Below are 26,650 nucleotides of genomic sequence, written 5' to 3' on the forward strand. Positions count from 1 at the left end.
TCTTATATCCACTGCACGGCAGCTGGAGTGATCCTTTCAAAGCATAAATCAGATATTGTGACTTCCTGTCTTAAAATTCTCCAATGGCTTCCCATTGAAAGTAGAATGAAATCCTAAGTCTTTTTCATGGTCTCTTGCCTATCTCTGTGACCTTACGTCCCATCACTCTTCCTCTTCCTTTGCAGTCCACCTACACTGACTTTCATTCTGTCTTTTGAACACCCTGAGCTAGTTCTTATCTCAGGTCATCTTGCACTTAGCCTTCTGCACAGAATTCGCTTTTATGAAATTTCTTTTTAAAAACATGCTTATTTTCCACATTCCTTTACTAAGTGATAAACTCCATGAGTGATCTTGATCATCATTGCATCCTCAGTGTTTGGGCCATAGCTGAAATATAATAATAGCTTAATAAAGGTTTGTCAAAACAATGAATAAATGGCAAAGGGAGCCAGCAAGTCATGAAAAGAAATGTAGACAAGTAGTCAAGAAAGCCCAGCTGAAATGAGCTAGCATAGCTACAGGGAATCAAATGTGGGGGACTGTAATTGGCCACCCCAAGATATCTCTCTTTGGCATGAGGATGATTTTGGGCTGGTTACTTTTAAAAACTGCAGACATGAGAGAAACTCTGGAAAGCAGAATTTACTTACCCTTTGTAAGAGACATTTACTTGTAAGGGAAATATCCATCTCTACAGGTGTCTCCTCCTCTGTACCAGGAAGAAGGGGGGGGATGACTTTATCTCTAGAAACTCTTGTCAGTGTGGAAGACAAGGACTTAAATCTGCACAATAACCCTACTCTTGTTTACTGTACTTTTCTGGTAATCTCCCATAACTGACTCCACCCACCCCCAACATCCTCCTTTGGCTGTAGCTGAAGATGGTATTTAAGATGAGAACCTCCGCCATTTTGGCAGAGTTACCCAGTCTTCCTGGGTCTCTCCCATGAATACGTGTTATAAAGCTTTGTTTAATTTTCTCCTGTTATTCTGTCTCATGTCGATTTAATTCATAGTACAGCGAGAAGGACCTAGAGTGAGTAGAGGAAATGTCTTTGTCCCCTACACAAGTCATCATGGTTTTGCGACTTTTCTTAGAAACCCTCAACACCTCAAAAGCAAAAAAAAGAAGTTAAGGGCTGAGAGAATTGGGACTACAAAAGGGTTTGAAGGTGATAATGGGATCAAAGAGGGAAGATTCAGTGGGAAATAAGGAGAAGAAATCCAGAAAGGCACAGGAGATTGTGTGGTTAGCGAGGATAAGAATTCGGGATCATGGATCAGGGTTGTTCTCAGCGATGACAGAATGTATGTTGTGACTGAAATGAAGGGAGTATGGAATTTGGGAAGTGAGTTCAGGGCCAGAATGCAAAGACCCCTCAATTACTCACCACTGTCTTACTTAGCTATAAAATCTCTTCCCTGGCAACATTGTGAAACTAAAGGACCATTCAACTTTACAATGGACTCCCTACTATTTCAGGTATAGTCTACCTCATCATACAGAGCTTACCTGGAAAACTCCCTGGCTGGACCTGATCACTGACTTTGGAGAATCTGGGCCAGAATTAAGGATAGGGGAGCTTCTCTCCAGTTTTGTTTCATCTAACTTTTCTCCAGCCCTTAGACCCTATCCCTAGTTCTAAATCTTTCCTTTTCCTTGTCAAAAAAATACCCAACCTCTATCAGAGGGCCCTAATGGAGCTGATAGCTAATCTAATTCGCAGTAAGATGAGAATGGCTCAGAATGACTTAAAGCCTTACCAGTCCTGGGATACATGAAAATTTTGACAGTGTCCTTCCTGTCTTAACTCAAATCGAGGAATAGTAAATAAGGTGGAAATTTAGCACCATTGTCAGCGCCCACTTTTGCTAGACTTGAGGTCATCTCCAGCGGGCAATACCCTCAGGCTCCTGTGCTTTGCTATTGAATATTCATGTGGAATTAGGATCTCTTGGCAGCTCTGCCATCTATTTAGATTAAACCTGGATTACAGGCCCTCTGACCACATAGGATCAGGAAAGGCAACAAAATCTCAGAGCAAAGAAAATGACTCTAATCCCCACATATCTATTTGGCTATTGACATGCCCTCCAAGGAGAAAGTGCCCCTCCCAGGAGCACGGGGCCCTTAGAGACAGATTTCCTAGTGCATCACTTTTAGATCCATTAGAACTAACATGTACGATGGTTGCTAGGATACTATAAATTGGGAAAGAAAACAGCACATAATGGTATGTGCAGAGAGGCAGGCGCTGGCCTGTTTTGCAGCCTACGTACTGGGCTGTTACTTATTAGCATCATGATTATGATAATTTCCAACAGCTCCTGTCTATTTTCCTTCTGGAAGCTAGGATGCTATTGCATTTCAATTGGTAAAGTGTTTATAATTCATATTTTTGGAGGGGTAATTGAATTTGTGAAAGTTGAGCCTCATAATTGCTACTGAGTAATCTATTAATGAGTAAGAAGGAGGTTGGGGTGTGCATGTGTATGTTTTTTCCCTGACTATTAAATGGTAACTTCAATTTGGGAATGAAATCACCCTCCATTGATTTCCAGTGTATTCTGCCATCATCCAGATAGCACTTTCAAAGAGTTCTGTAAATAAGATTTGTAGCTGAGGTAATTGCTGCTGCAAAAGCATGCAATAGAAGGCAAGCTCTATAACTGCCACTTTCTTGATGAAACTTAACTACCTCCTTTCCAAATCAAAGCTGAGTAGGATAGAAGATGAAGTTCTGTTTGATTTTTGACCTTGCCTCTTATCTCCTAAAGGGAGGAGATACTCCAGACAATACTTTGATCTTCATCTTACTTTATGATGTTAATTACCTAACTGGAAAATTTAAAAAAAAAAAAAAACCTCTAGCAAATTGCTTGGTATTAATGATCACAGCTTGATTATTCTTAGATTTGGGGATCTTCCCTCAAAACTAACAAAGAGTAACCAGTCCTTTTGCAATGATTTTTCAATGGCGTTGCCCAAGAGAGGATACTTAGCTCCTTCCTAGATGGGACTCATTACTTTTAAGTGCAGTGCTTTAGTGACAGTTGAGGAGAGACAAAAATTCATCTCTATAGACGGACTCTGCCTACATCCGAGTGCCTGAGTGATATTCATTGCCAGTGGATACCACCTACCTTAGTCAGTGCTTGAAAAGCAAGCTCTTAATCAACTACCAGCCCCTGTGTCTTAATGCCTGGGAAGGGCTCATTAGGAGAACATCATGAACCTGGGACAGGTCTTCACCACCAATATTATAATTAGAACCATGAGGTAGGCTGGTACCATCCGTATTTACTAGTTTCTACTTTAAGTAATTAATACCTATCTGCCTCCTCTATTTTCTGCCTCTCACCTCAGTTTGAGATTTGGGGGGAGTATATGTTATTTATTTTTCTGGCTTCCCATAGTCCTTATAGGTTTTTGCACCTATCAAGTGCTTAATTAATGTTTAATTAAATGTGTTTTTGATATAGGAAATACTAAGTATCAGGTAAAAGTATTATAAGTGCCTTTACTGTAATTTGAACATGGTTGGAGGAGTCAAAACCTCCTATAATCTAAGAATAAATTTTAGCCAGCTTTGAAATTTTTGCTGTTTTCTTTTTTTTTTTTATAAAGAGACAGGGGAAGACAAAGAGTTTTTAAAAATAAATTTTAAATCCTGAAGAGAAAAGATTCTAATAATGATAAAAGAATGGCATGGATGAAAGTTATCACTTGCAGACTCAGATTTCCTTCCTACCTAGACCCTTTGCTTGCTGTAACTTAAGGTCCAAGCATGCTCCCTAACATTTTCACAATTAGCTGGGTCAGATTCCCTACAGACACAGTCCTTCAGTAGTACTTAATAGGGAACTGCTCCCAGGGAAATTGTGGAGGCCACAGTGAGGAGCCACAAGAAATAGAACAGAAATGTCAGCCTCAAATTTATCTGTCAGAGTACGCTATCTACCATGAAGCTTGCCTGAAGGAGGAGGAAAGACTGGGCTCTGTTTCATTTGTTTTTTCCATTGTTGGTATAAGCTGCTAAGGATGACTAAACACTTCCAATCCGTGAAAGTCATGGGAGATCACCATTGATTGCCAAGTATTTAGAATGATTCAACTCACCTTGACACAATAGTGGGAGAGCAGCCTGACTGAAGGATTTGCTTCCTTTCACGTGACCAAGAAGATACCTTTACTATCCTCTATGTTATCAACCTTGATTCTTATTTTTTCCTATTGGCTTTCTCCCACCATTCACCCAATTTACTTGGCAAAATTTAAGTGAAGAAAAGAGTAAAGTAAACAGATAACTAGATGCAGGGCCACGCTGAGTCAAGAATTTAGGAATCTCTAGAAGGAATTCATGTTGTAAGAAGTCAAGGAAGGAACTTAATCTTAAATCAGGGAGTTCTTCTGGACTTGGGGCACACAGGTTTCTTTTTTTTCTAGAAATGCAAATAGCGTCTGGGTGTGGGCATGGGCAGCCTGAACAACCAAATTTGTAAGCAAGGCTGTCAGGTGTCTGCAAGTCAACCCTGATTCTGAGACAGAAGTTAGAGGGCTAAGATTTCAGAAAAGTGTAGTTGTTCCCAAATAGGACAAAAATAAAGTAAATGGTTTAAGTTTTCGAAGTGTGGTACATGTATTCCCGGTGGTCCCTGAAATCTTTTCATGGGGTCTGCAAGTCAACATTATTTTCATAGTAATACTAAGATATTCCTTGCCTTTTTCCCTGTGTTGACATTTTCACTGATGGTGCAAAAGCAATGGTGATAAAATTACTGGGCTCCTAACATTAATCAAAGCAGTGGCACCAAACTGTTATGAGTGCTATAGTAAATATGGACTGTCTACAATACTACTAATAAATACGGCTTATACAAGTTAATAAATACACTTTCCTTTTAAAAAATATCTTGAAAAATAAGAGGTTCTGTCTTTATTAAAATTTTTATGCCCATGTAAAAATGTTTCTGACTTTGTAAAACACGTTTAAATTCCACGTATCTTTTAAGTCACAATGGGAATCTCAGATATTGTCTTCTCTATATTGACACCTATTATATATCAAAGTACAGTTAATAAATAGTTATAGTTACGCTAACAGAGAGTTATTCTTCATAATTAAGCTATTAACATGTATATATTCTATGGAAAATGACCAAGGAAAGTCTAATGTTTATACTAGGGAACAGCTATTTTCATATTCCTTATATGGAAGTAGACTAGCTTAATAGTTCCAGAACAGACTCTGCTACCAGCCAGCATGAGTTTGAGTCCCAGCTTTGCCACCTCCTACCAGAGTGACCATGGGTAATGTACTTAACCTCTCAATGTTTCAGTTTCTCCATTTTTCTTAAAGGGCTATGAGGGTTAAATGAGCTAATATGTGCAAGATGCTTAGAATAGTGCCCAGCACACAATAAGTGCTATGTAAGTGTTAATTCTTAATATGATTGGTGAATTGCTTGAAACCGAGATCATGTGTGAGCACCAGACACAGCATTGTTAGAGATGTCTAACGTGAGTTTATGGAGCCCAAGTGCCTGTCTTGTACTTTAGCTATGAGTAAACTCTAATTAGTTCATGTCTCAGACTAAAAAAGTGATACTTTCTCTTGGCCTGTCGCATTTATACCGAGCTTTTCACAGTTTGAAACTGAGTCTTTGTTATTCCCTGAGGAGTTCGGTGGGGGGGGGGATGCAAGTTCAGTACTCAATCACATACAAAATTTTCCTCTGGTTTTATGCCACTTTTACCAACATATTGGTTGTATGTTTTCTTCTGCCACCAGATTTAAGTTTCCAAGGTTAGTTCCTGATTCCTACTTCTATAGTACACTATTTTCTAAATCTGGTTTCATAACATCCCCCTTTCTTGCCAAGATATCTTTAGTTTTAGAATTGTCACAAAATCATTTAACAAAATTAAGTGCAATACATTCTTTAAAAATAAAAGTCAAGGAGGGCCTCTAGTGTGTTTTCAATGTTCTATTTTTTGATCTGGGTGGTGGTTAAATGGATGATTGCTTTGTGATAGTTTATTGAGCTCTACATTCATGTTTTGCTAACTTATCTGTATGAATTCTACTTCGCAACACAAAGAGATTTAAAGGGAAAATAAAAGAAAAAAATAGAGGAAAAAGATCATGTGTGTTCCTTCAGGAGGAGATATAATATGTTTACAGATTTTTTAAATTTGTAAATGATGAATTATGCTAGGACATTGATTTTAAAAATATTAGATATTCCTGCTTTAACCTTTGACACAGCTCTGAATCTATCACACAGAAGGCTCTGCTTCAATGGAAAGTGAGTTATTTCTATTGTTTTAAAACTCCATTCAAATGGGTAGCTCATTTCCAGAAGCTGGTCTCAAGACAAGGCACAGAGAGTAGCACCACATTATTTCAAACTGTTCCAGCAAAAGCTTAGGCTGGCACTGTCTTTTTCCTCCAAGTATTGCCCATGGTCACCATCAAAGGTGGCTCTGGTCTGAGGTGGGTACCTAGAATTAAGACCATCTGGTTGGAAAGATTATTGGTTTTAAATCTCCATGGCTTGCTCAAGCCCCCCTGCAATGGTGAATTTAAAATCTAGTAAGATGATGTGTAAATAGCAAATGACATCTGGTATTTGGCTAGTATCCTTCCTTGTAAATCCATTAAGAAATTCATTTAATACTTTAATAGTTTTGCCATCCTCTGTGACAATGTTTTCCTTTTTATCCTCTAATGTTCTAACTTCTGCCTTCACTGATCTCTGGCTTTTTACAGTTCTGAGAAACTATATATTTTAATGATGCTAGCTTTTTTGGAGGTAGTTACATTTCTTTCAGTTTTCTTTCTTCCTTATCCTTTATTCACTTATCTTGGTGTCCTTGGCTTCTGTTTTTGAGAAAGAAGTTTTGAGAAGACTTAATCTATGAGTCTTTTTCTTTCATAAATTGAATTTTATATGTCATATTGTATCTCCTGATACTCTCCAACATGCAACTTTCACTATTAATCAATGTTCCCAATAATGTATTTTTATTAAAATTTTGAGTAGTATCCATGCTACATGAAGAAGAAACTGTATAGACTGGACCGTGTAAGTAGAGTTTAGTGATGACTTAAGAAAAAAAGGTGACATCACCAGGAATGGCAAAATAAATAACTTCAAAAATCCTCTCCTCCACAAAAACAATGGCAGCATTGGCAAAAATTATAAGAATCAACTTTTCCAGAACTCTGGGAATTAGTCAAATGGCTGCAATAATATAATGAGCATTTATTTAAGAAAAATGGTTGAATGTTGATAAGAGGAGTGAGCTTTGTGGCATTTTAACTTGGTCTGTTCCCATCCCCTTTCCCCAGCTCCACAGTGGCCTTGAAAACCAACAATATGTAATCACAATGAAAATCAGCAGCCTGACAGACACTGGAGGAGGTAGAATGAGGATGGATCTCCTTCAAAGAGCCATTCCCAGAGAATTGTCATTATTTGACATGTCTAGTGATTTTCTGAAATATCTCACTTGCAAGTCTTGTCTTTAATTGACCTAAGAGATCACTCAATGTGAATAGCCTTTGATTGAGAGGGATTTGTTGAAAGCTATTATTGGAAATTGTTTACCATTGAGGCTGCCTGATGCAGTAGATAACAGCTGGACAAATGACAGGCTAACCAAAAATGTTAAAAGGAAAAGCTAGGGAATTAGATATCCAAAGGAGGCTTTGAAAAGCTCCTGTATATTCCCAGAAATATAGAAATAGAAGACCATGCTCATGCATAAGTCTGTGCACATGCCCAAGGCTGTATACATGCTCATGAATGACATGAGAAGGCCCTAAGCCATCACTTCTGGCTGACCTTGAGGCTCTGCATAAGCAGAAAGTGAAGTGGAATTATAAGCTGCCTCGCTGAGTGTTGAAGATGTGTCCCAACAAGCACACAGAGCCACTCAGCAAATACTGGGGGTCTCACTGGTTCCAGGAATTTAAGGAAATCTTGGTCTAATCATAAGCTGATCACTAAGATAACTGAGCAGAGACTTCAGTGGCCATAGACGACAAAGAAAACAGACTTTATGGAATTAATTTAGAAAAGTAACTAAATTAACAAAAAACAATCAGCCTCAAGAACAAACCATGGGAAGAGAGAGAATCTAATTTCTAGAGTTTCTCAACAAAAAACAAATATAGGATATCCAAAGAAATGAGAAAGTATGGCACATACACAGGATAAAAAGAAGTAAATAGAAACTGTCCTTGAGAAAATCTAGACATTGGACTTACTAGACAAAAACTTCAAATCAGTCGTTATAAATATGTTCAAATAACTAAAGGAAATTATGCTTAAGAAGTGAAAAATAGTATGAGGACAAGCTTTTGCCAAATAGAAGATATCAATCAAGAGACGGAAATTATTAAAAAAATATATGAGAATTCTGGAGCTGAAAAGCAGATAACTGAAATAAAAATTCACTAGAAGGGCTTAACAACAGATTTGAGCAGGCAAAAGAAAGAATAAGGGAATTTGAAGATGAGTCCATTGAGATTATGCAGTCTGAGAAACAGAAAGAAAAAAGAATGAGGAAAAATGTACAGAGTCTCAAAGACCTGTGGGACATCATCAAATATACTAATATATACATAATTAAAGTCCTAGAAAGAGAGGAGAGAAAGAAAAAGGCAGAACAAAGATTTTAAATAAGTAATGGCTGAAAACTTCCCAAATTTAATGTAAAACATTAATTAACACATTCAAGAAGCTCAAGAAACTCCATGTAGTATAAATGCAAAGAGATCCCCACCTAGACAAATCATAATCAAATTGTTGAAAGTCAGAGACAACAAGAGAATTTTGAAAGCTGCAAGAGAGATGCACTCCTCATGTACAAAGGATCCTCAGTAAGATTAAAAACTGATTTTTCATGAGATACCACAAAGTCTTGATGGCTGAAATGAAAATACACTGGACAGTAACTCAAATCCCTAAGAAGAAATCAAAAGCACTGATAAAAGTAACTGCATAAGTAAATATAAAAAACAGTATAAATATATTTTGTTTATAACATTTTCCCCATCTGATTTAAAAGACAACTACATAAAGTAATAATTATAAATCTATGTTGATGGGCATACAATGTATAAAGATGCAATTTTATGACAATTGCAGCACAAAGGAGGGTAGACAGAATGGAGATATATAAGAGCAAAGTTTTTTTATACAATTGAAATTACGTTGTCTTATTCCAAACTAAATTGTTATATGGAAAGATGTTAATTTTAATCCACAGAGCAATCACTAAGAAAATAACTTTCAAAGAAAAACACTAAAAGAAATAACAAGGAATTAAAATGACACATTAGACAATATCTATTTAACAAAGAATCAATATTGGAGGAATAATGGAGCAATAATGGAGGAATATAGGAGCAAAAAAGACATACGACATATAGAAAATGAATATCAAAATGACATACATAAATCCTATTTTATAATTACATTGAATGTAAATGGACTGAACACTCTAATCAAAAGGAAAAGATTGGCAGAATCAGTAAAAAAAAAATCCAACTATATGCTGTTTACATGCGACTCACTTTAGATTAAAAACACAAATAGGTTGAAAGTAAAAGAATGCAAAAGATATATCATGCAAATAATAACCAAAATAGAGCTGAAGTGGCTATACTAATCTAAGACAAAATAGACTTTGAGACAAAAATTGTTACTAGAGTCAAACAGGGTATCTTCTGATGATAAAAGAGTAAATCTATCAAGAAGACAGAACAGCTATAAACATAAATGCAAATGACAGAAGATCTCTAAAATACATTAGGCCAAAACTGACATAATTGAAGGGAGAAATAGACAATTCAACAATAACAGAGACTTCCATACCCTACTTTCAATAATGGATAGAACAACTAGGCAGATGATCAACAAGGAAATAAAAGATTTGAACAATACTATAAAACAACTACACCTAAAAGATATCCATAGGACACTTCACCCAACAACAACTGAATACACATTCTTCTCAAGTGCACATGGAACATATTCCAGAAGAGATGATATGGTAATGGGCCATAAAAGAAGTCTCAATACATTGAAAAGTGCTGAAATTGTACAAAGTATCTTCTCCAAGCACAATGGAATGAAATTAGAAATCAATAACAGATGGAAACTTGGGAAACTCACAAATATGTGAAATTTGAACAATACACTTTTTTGTTTTTATTTTTTGGTGAAAAAGACTGGTACTGAGCTAACATCTGTTGCCAATCTCCCTCTTTTTGCTTGAGGAAGATTGTCCCTAAGCTAACATCCATGCCAATCTTCCCCCATTTTGTATGTGGGATGCCACCACAGCTTGGCTTGATGAACGGTATGTGGGTCCACAACCGAGATCTGAACTTGCAAATTCCAGGCCACCAAAGCAGAGTGTGCAAACCTAACCATCATGCCACCGGGCCAGCCCCTGTACAGTAAACTTTTAAATAGCCAATGGGATGAAGAGAAATCAACAAATCTAAAAGTTGGTTCTTTGAAAGGTCAACAAAAATCAACAAACCTTCCTTCACTAGACTGACCAAGAAACAAAGAAAAAACACTCAAATTACTAAAATCATGAACGAAAGAGGGGATATTAGTGTAGACCTTATGGAAATGAAAATAATTAATTATAAGGAAACACTGTGAACAAATTGGATAACCCAGATGAAATGTACAAATTCCTAGATAGACACAAACTATTTTAACTAGGAAGAAATTACAAATCATAATAAAGCTTTAAAAAGTAAAGAGATTGAATAAGTAATAATAATAATGATAAAAATTACCAGTAAAGAATAGACTAGAACCAGATGCTACCATGGATAAGTTCTACCAAATGTTTAATGAAGAATTATCACCAATCCTTCACAAACTATTCCCCCAAGCTAGAAGAGCAGTGATTATTTCCCAAATCATTCTATGAGGCCAGAAATACCCTGATACCAAACCCTGACAAGGAAATCACAAGAAAAGACAACTATAAACCACTGTCTCTTATGAATATGAATGTTAAAAATCATCAACAAAATACTAGCAAATGAATTCAGCTGCATATTAAAATGACTATATACCACAAGCAATGTGATTTATCCTAGGAATGCAAGTGTGGTTGAACATGCAAAACTCAATGCAATGGATTACATACATTAATAGAATGAAGGGGAAAAAACACATGATCATCTCAATTGACATAGGAAAAGCATTTGACAAAATCTAACACCCTTCTGTGATTTAAAAAATAAAAATACTCAACAAACTGGAAATTGAAGGGAACTTCAACCTGATAAAGGGCATCTATGAAAAATGAACAGCTAACATCACATTTAATGGTGAAAAACTAAATGCTTCCCCCCTAAGGCCAGGATAAAGCATGTCTACTTTTACCACTTCTATACAACATTATACTGAAGGTACTAGAGAAAGTAATTTGTCAAAAAAGAAAGAAGGAAGGAAAGAAGGAAAGAAAGAGAGAGAGAAAGAAAAATAAAGGAAGGAAGAAAGCAAGCAAAGCCACGTAGATTGGAAAGGAAAAAGTAAAACAATCCTCATTTACAAGATGGAATGATCTTAAATATCCCACAAAAATAAAAAAATAAGAGATAAGTCATTAACAAGGTTCTAGAATACAAGATTAATATACAAAAATCAGTTCTACTTCTATACACAAGCAATGAAAAGCTTGAAAATGAAATTAAGGAAACAATCCCATTTATAATAGCACCAAAAAGGATAAAGTACTTAGGGATAAATTTAACAAAAGAAATACAGAAGTTATATTCTGAGAACTATAGAACATTGTTGAAAGAAATTAAAGATCTATATAAATGGAAAGACATTCCACGTTCAAAGCTTGGAAGACAATATTGTTAATATGGCAATATTGACCAAACTGATATACAGCTTCAACACAATCCCCATCTAAATCCCTGCTGTATTTTTTGAAGAAACTGATAAGGAGGTGCTAAAATTCATGTGGAAATGCAAGGGACATATAATATCCAACACAGTTTGAAAGAGAAGAAGGACATTGGTGGATTCTCACTTCTCAATTTCAAAACTTACTACAAAGGTATAGTTATCAAGATTGTATGGTACTAGAATAAGGATAGACATATAGATCAATGGAATAGAATTGAAAGTCTAGGAAAAAAGCTTACCTTTATAGTTAGTTTATTTTTGACAAAGGTGCCAAGACAATTCAATGGGGGAAATAATATCCTCTTCAACAAATGATGTTGGTACAACCAGATATCCAACGATTTGGACCCTTATCTCACACCATAGAAAGAAATTAAACTAAAAATGTATCATAGACACAAATGTAAGAGGTAAAGCTATAAAACTCTTAGAAGAAACTAAAGGAGTAAATCTTTGTGACATTGAGTTAGTCAAAGCCTTCTTAGATATGACACCAAAGAAACAAGTGACTGAAGGAAAAAAGTAGACTTCATAAAAGTTAAAACAAAAACATTTGTAGTTCAAAGGATACCATCAAAAACATGAAAAGACAACTGACAGAATTGGAAAAAAATATTTTCAAATCACATAACTGATAAAGAATTTGATATAGAAGAATTAGAATATAGAATACATAAAAATTTCTTACAACTCAATAATAAAAAGAAAATAAATAGGCAAATGATCTGAATAGACATTTCTCTGAAGAGAATGCAAATGACCAAAAAGCACATGAAAAGATGTTCATTATTAGCCATCAGAGAAATGAGAAATGAAACCACAAGATATCACTTTACATGCATCAGGGTAGCTATTATCAAAAAGATGCGTAACAACAAGTGTTGCCAATGTACGAAAAAATTAGAACCCTTATACATTGCTGGCGAGAATTTAAAATTGTACAGCCACTTTGAAAGAAATGTTTAAGAGTTCCTCAAAAAAATTAAACATAGAATTACCCAATGACCCAGCAATTCCACTCCTAATTATATACCCAAGAGAAGTAAAAAACATACATCCACACAAAAACTTGTACACAAATGTTCATAGCCGTATTATTCATAATAGCAAACAGTGTAAACAACCCAAATGTTTGTCAGCTGATGAATAGATAAACAAATTATCGTATATACATGCAAAAGAATATTATTTGTCCATAAAAGGGGATGAAGCACTGCTACATGCTGCAACATGGATGAATCTCAAGAACATTATGCTAAGTGAAAGAAGCCAGTGACAAAGGATCACATATTGTATGATTCCATTAATATGATATATCCAGATTAGGTAAATATGTGGATAAAGAAAGTAGATTAGTGGTTGCCAGAGGCTGATGAGATGGGTGGAAGAAAAGGGAGAGTGACTGCTAATTTGTATAGTGTTTCTTTTTTGGCTGATGAAAATGCTCTTGAACTGGATTATGGTGTGGTTGCACATCTCTGAGAATTACTAAATATCATTAAGTTTAAACTTCAAATATGCAAATTTTATGGCATGTGAATTATATCTCAATACAGCTATTAAAAATATATTTTGGATAAGCAGCCTGCAATTTACTAAATCAAAATCGACAAAGAGACAAATACAAGACAAATACAGAACAAAAAGACAAATACAAAAACAAGAGAAAAATAAGACAGTACAGTTTTAAGTAGCAGAGCTGGTATTTCAAACCCAGATATGTCTGTTTCTAATGTTTATATTAATAACCAATGTGATATAACACCAGAGAAGTGAAGCTACAGGAGTGACAATTGTTTGGTACAGTTGAGGCTGTGATTTAAATGTATCTACAGAAACTTTTTCATGCAGGTGCTAGAAGATGAAAATTCTGTTATTAAAGTGGCATGTATTTGGGTTAAGCATAGCTCTCTCCAAATAGGGTCTTTTGAATGTAAGGACTTTTGTTGAAGCAGTTACTTATAATAGCTTAATAAATATTAACTTCCTACTGTAAAGATCCCTAAACTGGTTGGAGCAAGATCTAGTTCTAGTCTCAGTCCTGCCATTAATTTGCTGTACTTCATTGGCCAAGTCACGTTACCTCCATGCATCCCAATTTCTTTATTTCTAAATGGAAGTTGAACTTGATGATCTTAAAAGTCACAAGTCCTTCCAGCTCTAATATTCTATTTATTAATTCATTTATTCAACACATATTTACTGACCACAAGCTATGTGCCAGACATTGTGTTACATTCCAGGGATAGTGTGAGAAGACAAAGACCTCGCCTTCGTAAATGTTACATTCTAGTAATGGTCGATAGATAATGCTGTATTATGAAAGAGATAAAATGTAGTAATTGGACGGAGAGTGACTGGGGACTACTCTACATCTGTCTAACGAGATAACATTTGTCTGAGATCTAAATGGTAATGATGAACCAGCCATGTGAGACATTTGGAGGAAGAGCTAAGGTTGTTTCTGACAGAGGAAAGACCTAGAGGTGGGAAGAAGCAGCTTGGAGCATTACAGGGAGCCAAGCAGAAAAAGAGGGACAATGTGACTGTAGTGTGCTGTGCAAAGGGCAGAGTGGGACTGGAGGAAATTGGAGAGCTGGTTAGGAGCCAGATCACATGGAAGTTGGAGGTACACGTTTGGATGTAATGTAAGTTACAATGGGAAAAGATTAAGAGGTCATAAGAAGGTGTATTACAAGACCAGTTTTATATTTTTAAAAACATTACTCAGGCTGCAGTGTGAAAAATAGCTTATAGAAAGGAGTGAATAGGAGAATGACACCCAACATGGAGGCTATCGACTGCAACACACCAACTTTAGGACATCATATGCTAACCTGATAGTGAAAACTGGTCAATATAACTTTCTAAAGGGTATAACTCTACAAGATGGCATATGTAATTGGTCAGAATCCAGGTGAGGTGACACAAAGTAAAATTGCATTCCATATAGAAGAAAAAAAAGCTTATATTACATACCTTATAAAGAACTCTAACTATATCAGTCTGTTGAGCTGCCTTTTAGTATGTGTGTATACAGCTAAACTCTAGTCAGAAATACAAAGACATCACATTATGATGATATGCAGTTTTCTGTTTCTAAAATAGTGTTAAATCTTAGACTTTGGAACAAAAGAATCAGTAGTGATACAATTTATCAGTCATTTAGTAATATGTTAACATTCCCTGACTAAAGACAAGAGCCCGCATGGTGTTTATTGCTTCAATAAACACACAATTAGGTTGGGGAGAAAAGATCAGCCCAGCTGGCATCTATAGATATACTGGTCCTCAATTGTCATTAGCCAGAATTTCACCTGCTGTCAACAAAATCTTCTAGGGGTAAAACTCAATTGTCTGGATGGTTCACTTTTATAGAATAACTCATAGCCCCAAAATGCTTTACATTCTTACCACAATAGTAAGAAAAAGTAAAACTGAAATACCATTGGAAGCAAAAATATCTACTAACATTAGGTATGATTTATGTCCACAGGAAGAAAAAGACGATAGGAGTTCTTATTTTGTTTCTCTCTTTCAATGTGGGATGAAAGTAAAAACCAGAAAGCAACAGACAGTAGCCTACCAAGTCTTCCTACGCCACAGCTTTAAGCATTACATTGAAGAGAAAAGGCTTGCAACGTGCTGTATGTACCTATTTTAGAAAAAGTTGAGACTGTTGAAGATTATAAATTCTGAAATTAATGCTCATAATTTTCCAATCATTCTGTATTTTAAAATGCAAGATTTTAGCTAAATATCAAGATAATATGGATATAATACTGAGACAAGTTATTCATTTTGTGTAATATAGCTCAGGAGAAGAGCGTTCCATATAAGCCTGCTAAACTTGGCTTTCACCATGAGTCAAAAGGCCTGGGGAACTTCAATTGGGAATTCAAAGACTGAAGCAGCATGTTTGCATATATACAAAGGGCAACAAAACAGCATGCTGCCTTTGAGAACAGTGCCACTAAATGTATGTTTAAGCTGGAATGTTGCCAACAATTCTATTTATGAGAATTAAGATGACTGTCAATAAATGTGCCTGACAAAAAATCAAGCCAAGAGAACAGTCCATTATTGAAATTCCAAATTTTGTGGGAATTGCAACATGCTAAGGCTATTTACTTTTGTGAAGCTGCCCACAGCAAGAAGTCCTTGAATATTTCATAGATATCTTGGAAATTATTGATGACACCCTAAGGTTCCAAAAAACAGGAATTTGTACTTATGTCTCTGCTTGTGCTCTCTTGTCAACCTGGTGATTACCTCTACCTCAAGGTCTAGTTCATATGTAGTCCGCTTTTTCTGAAAGTGATTGTCCTGGTTCACATGATCCTCCTCCACAAGCAAACTAATTGCCTTTATACGTATGTTTACGCGAACTTTACTTTTATCTCAATCACCAAACCTTTCAAAGAAGTAGTATGGCTTAGAGGTTAAAAACATCAACTTTGGAAATAGGCAGACCTGGATCAAAATTCTAGCTCTATCATTTACTATATGTGTGACCCTGGGAAAGACACTCTCTGTAGATCCCTTAGCTTGAAACATGGATATTTCCAACACCTACCTCATGTTGTTCCTAAATGTTTTATGCCGTTTCATACCACTACGCAATCATATCTGTCAATTCTTCCTACTTTCTGCATCTTTACTTATATAGTTATCTTCTCTTCTTTCTTTTTTTTTTATTTTTGGCTTTATTTTTTTATTGCATGTATGAGGTTTTTATTGAAAACATTTGACATATAACATTGTGTAAATTTAATGTGTACAATATGTTGATTTGATACCTTTACGTCTTGTAATATGATTGCCATCATATCAATAGTTAGCTCCTCTATCATATCATATAATTATTATTTATTTTTGTGGTGGGAATAATTAAGATCGAGTCTCTTAGCAAGTTTGATGATTATAATACAATATTGTTGTCTATATTCACTATACTGTGCATTAGATCTCAAGGACTTATTTATTTACTAGTTGTAAGTTTGTACCCTTAAACAATATCTCTCCATTCTCCCACCCGCCCCCCCAGTGGTAACCACCATTTTACTTTTTTCTTTTTACATGTTTGGTTTTTTTAGAGTCTGCATACAAGCGATATCATATATTTTTCTTTCTCTGTCTGACTCATCTCACTTAGCATAATGCCTTCAAGGTCTATCCATGTTATTACAAATGGCAAAATTTCCTTTTTATTCATGGCTGAATAATATTCCATTGTGTGTGTGTATATATACAACATCTTCTTTATCCATTTATTCATTGATGGGCACTTAGATTGTTTCCTTATCTTGGCTATTATGAATAATGCTGCAATGAACGTGAGAGTACATATATCTCTTCAATACCCTGTTTTCATTTCCTTTGGGTATATACCCAGAAGTAGAACTGCTGGATCACATGGTAGCACTATTTTCACTTTTTTGAGGAACCTCCACATTGTTTTCCATAGTGGCTGAACTAATTTACATTCCAACCAACGGTGTACGAGAGGGTTCCCTTTTCTCCACATCCTTGTCAATACTTGTTATCTCTTGTTTTGTTGATGATAGCCATTCTTACAGGTCTGAGGTGATATCTCATTGTGGCTTTGATTTGCATGTTCCTGATTATTATTGATGTTGAGCATCTCTTTACATTTCTGCTGGCCATTTGGATGCCTTCTTTGGAAAAATGTCTATTTAGTTTCTCTGCCCATTTTTTAATAGAATTGTTTGTTTTTTCGTTATTGAGTTGTACAAGTTCTTTATATATTTGGAATATTAACCACAATCTTTATCAAAATTCCAACAGTATTATTCACAGAAATAGAAACAAACTCCTAAAATTTGTATGGAACCACAAAAGACCCTGAATAGTCAAAGCAATCCTGAGAAAGAAGAACAAAGCTGGAGGTATCACACTTCCTGATTTCAAACTATAGTACAAAGCTATAGTGATTAAAACAGTATAATACTGGCATAAAAACAGACACATAGACCAATGGAACAGAATAGAGAGCCTAGAATTATACTCCCAACTATATCATCAACTAGTATTTGACAAGGGAGCCAAAATAACCAATGGGGAAAGGTTAGTCTCTTCAACAAATTGTGTTGGGGAAACTGGATAAGCACAGGTAGTAAATTTAAATTGTACCCCTATCTGACACACCACTCACAAAAATTAACTCAAAATGGATCAAAGACTTAAACATAAGACTTGATACCATAAAGCTATTAGAAGAAAACATGGGGAAGGAGCTCCTTGACATTGGTCTTGGCAATGAATTTTTGGATTTGACACCAAAAGCACAAACAACACAAGCACAAATCAACAAGTAGGACTAGATCAAACTTAAAAGCTTCTGCACAGCAAAGGAAACAATCAACAAAATGAAAGGCAACATACAGAATGGGAGAAAATTTTTGCAAACCATACATCAGATAATGGGTTAATCTCTTTTTTCAAAGGTCAGGTTTATACGCTCTTTGACATCAGTCTTAGCAGCATATTTTCAAGTACCATGTCTGACCGAGCAAGGGAAACAAAAGAAAAAATGAACAAATGGGACTACATCAAACTAAAAAGCTTCTGCACAGCAAAGGAAACCATCAACAAAACAAAAAGACAACCTAACAATTGGGAGAAGATATTTGCAAACCATACATCAGATAAGGGGTTAATATCCAAAATATACAAAGAACTCATACATCACAATAACAAAAAAAAACAACTCAATTGAAAAATGGGCCAAAGATCTGAACAGAGATTTCTCCAAAGAAGATATATGGATGGCCAACAGGCACATGAAAAGATGCTCAACATCATTAGCTATCAGGGAAACACAAATCAAAATTACAATGAAGTATCATCTCACTCCAGTCAGAATAGCTATAATTAGCAAGACCGGAAACAACAAGTGTTGGAGAGGATGTGGAGAGAAGGGAACACTCGTACACTGCTAGTTGGGGTGCAAACTGGTGCAGCCACTATGGAAAGCAGTATGGAGATTCCTCAGAAAATTAAGAATAGATCTACCATATGATCCAGCTATCCCACTGCTGGGTATTTATCCAAAGAACTTGAAAACACAAAGGCATAAAGATAAAAGCATACCTATGTTCACTGCAGCACTATTCACAATTACCAAGACTTGGAAGCAACCCAGGTGCCCATCAAGGGATGAATGGATAAAGATGTGGTACATACATCATGGAATACTACTCAGCCATAAGAAATGATGAAATCTGGCCATTTGTGACAACATGGATGGACCTTGAGGGTATTATGCTAAGTGAAATAAGTCAGAGGGAGAAAGTCAAATACCATATGTTTTCACTCATATGTAGAAGACAAAAACAACGACAAACAAACACATAGCAACAGAGATTCGATTGGTGGTTACCATAGGGGAAGGGGGGAGAGGAGAGGGCAAAAGGTGGGATTAGGCACACACGTGTGATGATGGACTATAATTAGTTTTTGGGTGATGAACATGATGTAATCTGTTACTGCAATAAAAAATTAAAAAAATTTTAAAAGTCAGGTTTAACTTTCCCCAGTAAGTTTTCCATGATCACTTCTTCTCCTCCAATATATTCTCTACTCCACGATCCCAAAATACTTAAAAACCTATAATAATTTGTAAAAAAAAGTCTTCTGAAAGTCACCCATTTTTTCACGCTGCTAGTTTACTTTCATTGCTGAATAGTATTTTATTTTGTGAATATATCAAAATTTATTTATAAATTCTACTATTGACATATATTTGAAATTTTTTCAGTTTTTGATTAGTATGCATAGGGTTGTTGTGAACAATCTAGTATCTATATTTTAGTAAATATGTATATACTTTTTGGTTGTACAAATACCTAGGAATAGATTTCCTGTGTCATAGAATAGCATATGTTCAAATTAGTAGTCACTGCCCAAAGTTTTCCAAAATGGTTGTACCAATTTATACTCACACCAGCAATGTAGTTGAATTCCAGTTACTCCACATCCTCACCAACACTTGGTATTGTGGGGGCTTTTTTCTTCGCCATTCTAGTAGGTGGAATGCACTGTTTACATGGAAAGTAGTCAGAAAGATGCAGGATATGTCCAAGATATCATAAGAAAACAGAAATAGAAATTCAACAGCACGTAGTTGAAGGCAGTTATTGGGGAAAAGTAAAACTGTTTCATGTTTATATCCCATTAAATTCACACTGCTTAATAAATCAGTTACATTTCCTTAGGTGTTGGTCTTCCTCCTATGCTGATTACACTCAACAGAAACCATACATTGCCCCTTGGCAGCTTACACAGGCACTCAGACAATGTTTGGTGAATAAATGAACATATGTTCAAATACCTCCCATTATGAGACTCCAAACTACATCCCAAGGCCGGAGAAGGCAAAGAATGGAAGTACTTCATGGAGCCAGAGAGTCTTAAAGGAAGAAGAAAAGAAATAGTGAAGACAGAGGTGAAAATATGAAAATGAGAGATGAATGACAAAGTAGAGAACTAGGTCTAAAAAAGTTGACCAAGGACTGTACATTTAATAGCATGGCATGGAGACCCCTGCTGCCAGAATGAGGGAGAGGGAAGTACCTGCAAGATACTCAAAATCTTCTCAGAAAGAGAAGAAAAGTGGGAGGACAACACCATCCACCCTAGACAAACCCTTCAAAATGTCAAGTCCCATGGCATTAACTACTTGAAATATGCATGGCCTTAATTAGACCTAAGTTTCAGCCAGAGGAAGATTGGTTTCCCATCTTCCAATAGGGTGTAAACTAAATATTTTCCTATTCTCTTTGCTACGGAACCATTTGTCATTTTCCCTTTAAGTCAATAGCTGAAAGCCACAGTGTCACCGGCCCACCTCTTTCCAAGCCAGCCTGAGTCATATCGGTAAGCAGAGTTTGACGCTGACCTTTTCATATTCTGTATTTGACTGTCTAGCCCATCAGTGGGTCTCATGTCTCTCTGTTTACAACTTCACTAAACTGTAAAGAGGGGACTGTCAGTCAAAATACCAAGAGCTGAAAGGTCACAGCAGACGGCTTACTATTTGCCAATGATTTTTAATCATTCACTCTGCAATACACCCGAGACTCTACGGTTAATTCCGTTTGTTATTGACAGAAAGAATTTCACCCAGACTTCATTTCTAGGGTTTAACAGAAACCAGAGACAAATACAATAGAATTTCACCATATTGTGGGGATTGAGGATGATTCAATTCAATTCAATAGGCTTTTCTTCAATACTTTTAACATGCCCAGCAATGTGTTGATTATTATGGGAACATAAAAAAAGAAAAAGTCATGCACCGTACTTTACTGAGTTTTTGGAAAGTATGTAGAGAGACAAGATACATCCATATAACCCACATGTTCTCAAACCCTTCATAGCTTGTGGGTATTAAGTCAAGTCACCAAAGCACATTGGATAGATTGGATAAAATCTAATATCGCCTTAGAATAGAGCACAATGTATTCCTCTAAAACAGGGTTTCTCAACCTGAGCACTATTGACATTTGGGGCCAGATAATTCATTATCGTGGGTAACTGTTCTGTATATTGTAGGATATTTAGCAGCATCCCTAGCATCTACCCACTAGATGCTAGTAGCACCTCCCTCAGTTGTGACAACCCCAAACGGCTCCAGATATTGCCAAATGTCCCCTGTGTACTTTTCATTAATAATATATATGTATATATAATATTATGCATATAATATGTATATATAGTGTAGAAAGCCTAGACCAATGACTCTCAATCCTGCCTATACTGGAGGAGCTTTAAAAAAAAATCTCTGGAAGTAAGTCCTGGGCTCTGGTATTTTTTTCAAAGTTCCTCTGGTAATTCTATTATTATTCAACCACCAGAGGGCTTGTTAAAACACAAATAGCATAGCCTCACCTCCAGAGTTTCTGAATCAGAAGGTCTGAGGTGAGGCCAGATAATTTCCGTTTCTAAAAAGTTCCCAGGTGATGCCCATGGTGCTGGCCCAGAGAACACGCTGAGAACCACTACTCTAGAAGGATATAACCCAAATTATTGATAGTGCTAGTTTCCTCTCTTACATGGAATTGTAGAGCAGAGGAAAAGGGAAAATTCTACTCCTAATATTATATTCTTCTGTAGTGTTTGAGTAATTATGATAGGCATGCATTACTGTGATAATAGCTTTTAAATGTCCAGAACTAAAGAGCACATTGCCAATACTTGAATCCCCCTTTACGTTCCTTCAAAATTGCCTCCCCATTCTTTCACCAAAGATATTCACTATCCTAAATATTTTGTTAATCATTCTTTCACTTATTAAAAGTAGTTTTATCACCTATACCCATATCCCTAAACAATGTATTATTTAATTTTGTCTGTTTTTTAAAAATTATAAAACTAAAATTACAATATCTGTATTTATCTATGGCATAGTAGTTTTTGGTAAATACCATGATCTAACTATCTTGATATGTATAGGTATGGCTTACTCATTTTTCTTCATTGCATGTTTTCCCCGAATATATTTATGCATATTACATGTACATTCATATTATTTCCAGTTTTTTCCCCTTACAAACAATGCTGCTATGAATATTCATGTACATGCACATATTTGTATTTACTGGGTAAAGAAGTTGTACCAATGCACACGCTCAACAACAGTAGAGAGTTCCCATTACACTATATCTTCACCAGTACTTGGTATTGACAGATCTTAATTTTTTTACCATTCATTTATTGTGAAATGATATCTCTTTACAGTTTTAATTTTCATATCTATGATACAAATTAGTTTGCAAAGGAACTAATTTTATGCTTCAATCAGACATGTGTAATATCAGAGGCACAAATGTTTAAGGTCCCTGACAAACTCCTCAGGGCACTCTTCACAAACATCCATAGATGGGAAGGAATCAATTCTGTGTTTGCTGACCAAGAGCTTAATGAATTCAATTACATAATAATGATACTGACCGTATGTCTGCATTTGGATATTTTAAGTTATTTTCACTTTAATTTTGATTCTCATAAAAGGGGGTGCTCAAGGTGGGTAAGTTTCTTTATCCCAAACTCACAGAAGAGACTATGGAAACTCTGAGTTTAACAAACCTTTCCCAATCATACCACTGGCTTTTGACAAAGGTGGAGCCACAAAATAAACAAAAGGCAAAATTAAAAGCAACCTTGAAATTTACCTCTCTCAACCCTTCAAGTTGAGTAGAAAAGACAGAAGATAACAGAGAAGTGACTTATTCAAGGGCATATAGCCAATTTGTAGCTGAGCTGAGAGTAGAATGCAAATCCAGTCCTCTTTTCAGTATACCCCCCACCCTCTTGGAATAGGCCTGTGAAAAAGATTCAGGATGGAAATCTCTGATATTCGGGAGTGGCGAGGTATAAAGGAATGGGCCTTAAAAAAAGGAAGTTAGCCAGTAGTGCTCAGGCCAAAAAGGCCGTGCCCTAGGGGGTTTTAGCATCATTGAGGGATGGTCTCAATGCTTCCATCCACAGTTGAGGAAATCAACCCCCAGGATTGTGCCAGGCTAGATTGGTCAGTGAAGGATAATGCTTTTTAATGGGACAGTCTCTAGCTATGGAGTAACCTGCCAGCCACCTTGACATGAGCTTCCAGAAGTCATTGTTTTAAAGCAGGCACCATTGCACTGGCTGAAAATACCTCAGTCAGACTATCAGGCTCTTAATTAGCCGTGCATGATGGCAATCAATTAAGGATGGCATAAAAGCCAATAGAAATAATGCAACTCTCATTAGGGATTTCTCATTCATTATATGAGTGTGTCTACCGGGTAAGTTCCCATTAAAGCAAACTGGGCCTATTATTCAAGCCATTTCAGTAGAGTGCCAGGTTATCTTTCCCTTCGACATTTATTGTACCTGGCATAAAGGTTAAAAACAATTACATTCACTTGGAATATTTATTATCTTATGAGATTCAAGCAGGGCCATTATGTTTGTTTTCTTCTCCTTATCAAAGCTGGTCATGGGGAGACTTTTTAATGAGCTTGAGCTAAATATTAAGGAAAGTTTCCCTTCTCTGCACTCAGAAAGATAAACCTGGAAATAGTGATATTCTATAAAAGCCATAGCTCTGAGACTTGTCATTTATCATTTGCACACTCCTGCTGCTGCACGTGCCTTGGACCAGCTTCCATTGTCTGAGTCATATCAGCATCCCCCGGAAGGCACAAGGATATTAGTGGAAAGAACATTGGATTGGGAGTTAGGAGGGCCTGGTTTCAACAGCTCACTCTTCCACCAACTTCCTGTATGACTTTGATAACTCCTTCCAGTCGCTTGGGCCAAAAACTTTGACTCCTCTCTTTCTCTTATACCGTACATTCAAACCTTCAACAAATCATGTTTGGTTCTACCTTCAAAATCAATCCAGAATTTGATGATTTCTCATCTTTTCCACTGCTGCTAAGATGACCTAGGTCAACAGCATCTCTAGGCTGGATTACTATCACAGCTTCCTAACTGTTTGTATTAGTCAGGATTCTCCAGAGAAACTTAACCAATAGGAAATATATAAGATATGCATAAAGAGATATAGTATGAGGGATTGACTCATATGATTACGGAGGGTGAGAAGTGCCACAATCTGTCACCTGCAAGCTGGAGGCCCTAGAAACGTGGTGGTGTAATTCCAATCCAAGGCCAAAGGCCAGAGAACAAGAGGAGCCAATGGTGTAAGTCCCAGGCCAAGTCTGAAGGCCCAAGAATCAGGAGTGCTAATGTCTGAGGGCAGAAGATTGAGTCTCAACTCAAGCAGAGAGAGTAAATTTGCTCTTTCTCCACCTTTGTTCTATTCAGGCCCTCTACAGATAGGATGATTCCCACCTGTGTTGGTGAGACTCTGTCAACTGATTCACATTCTAATCTCTTCCAGAGATACTCTCATAGACACACCCAGAAATAATGTTTTAGCAGCTATCTGGGCATCCTTTAACCCAGTCAAGTTGACACATAAAATTAACCATCCCACTGACTTTTGGCATTCACCCTCACCCCCTTAACAGTTTATCTTCAATAGAGACACTAAAATCTAAATCCAAGTCAGATCATGTCACTTCTCTGTTCAAAATCTGCAGTGGTTCCTCATTTCATTCATAGTCTTCCCAATGGCATTATAAACCCTATGGCATCTGGTACCCCATCACCTCTCTTCCTTCGTCTCCTACTATCCTCCCCATCACCCACTTTACTCCAGAGAAACTGGCCTCCTTGCTGTTCCTGGAACATGTCTCATGCCTCAAGGCTTTGCTTGAGCAGTTATCTATACCTGAAAATGTTTTTTCCCAGGAGTCTCCAACGTTCACCCCACCTTCTTCAAGTCTTTTCTCAAATCTCAACTTCTTAGCGAAGCCTACTCTCATCACCCTATTTAAAGTTTCAACTTTTCCTGCCCCATATTCCTGATCCCACTTTAACCCACTGTCATTCTGTTAGTCTTTTTCCATGCCATTATCAATTGCTAACCTTTGTATAATGTTAGTATAATCGTTAGTATAATTAGTCTAACATTTTTCATTTGTTTTGTTCACTGATGTATCTCAAGTGCCTTCGATAGTGCCCGACACAGAGTAGAGATTCAATAGTTATTTGCCTAATTTCATAATATTTCTACAATTTGGACTTCAATTTCTCCATCTGCATAATGATATGGTTAAACTGGTCCAGCAGTCAGCCAATGTTTTTCTGTAAAGGGTCAGATAGTTTAGCGTTTTTGTTGCTATTTGGTTTACATCACAACCACTCGACTCTGCCATTGTAGCGTGAAAGCAGCCATAGACAATACGTAAATGAAGGGGCATGGCCATTCCAATTAAACTTTATTCACAAAAACAAGCAGAGAGCCAGATTTGGCCCCAAGTCATAGTTTCCAACACCCAAACTAGATGGTCTTTAAGAGGTCACTTGGTTCTGATGTTTTGTGGCTCCAGAGCATGAAGGAACAGGTTTGTCGTTAGGGGATTTTTAAAATAGATTTCATGTCACACCACATAAGAACTACCTATTCTGCTTGTGCTTAGACCCAGATAGCCCTGAGAAGAAAAAGGGTGAGCCAAGCAAAGTGCCAGCATGCTAAACCACTGAATGGTGCTTTATGTGCTTAAGTTACTACCTCCCTTCTACAAGACAAAAGTAGTATTCCCTCAGTGGTTTCCTTCATAGAACACCACAGGCTGGTAGAGAATCACAAGGGGAGGTCCCTGCTAGACAGATTACCTCTATAGTAAGAAATTTAACTTTTCCCAGAAAGAGGTCTGGCCTTTGCTCTTGGCTTCTGGGAGGTAATCTCTTAAGCTTTTGGAATATCCTGCCTGATAAAAGTGTCTTTGTTTACCTGGGGCCCTTGGCCACTGGACATTTTAACGATATAACTTATGACAGAGACTTTGGGACACACAGTGTCCACTATACGTCAAGAGTGACTGGAGACTAAAGGTCAGCCATGTGGTATCAGTTCTACATCTGGAGGTCCTGGAAACTAAGGATCAGTCATGTGGGCAGTCAATCACAGAGCCTTAATAAAATCTCTGGACACCAAGACTCAGGTGAGCTTCCCTGGTTGGCAATACTCTGTGTGTATTGTTACACATTGATGCTGATAAAATAATACTGTCCATGACTCCATGGGAAAGGACAACTGGAAGTCCTGAAT

Source organism: Equus przewalskii, chromosome X (assembly GCF_037783145.1).
Source record: "Equus przewalskii isolate Varuska chromosome X, EquPr2, whole genome shotgun sequence".
Taxonomy (NCBI): Eukaryota; Metazoa; Chordata; class Mammalia; order Perissodactyla; family Equidae; genus Equus; species Equus przewalskii.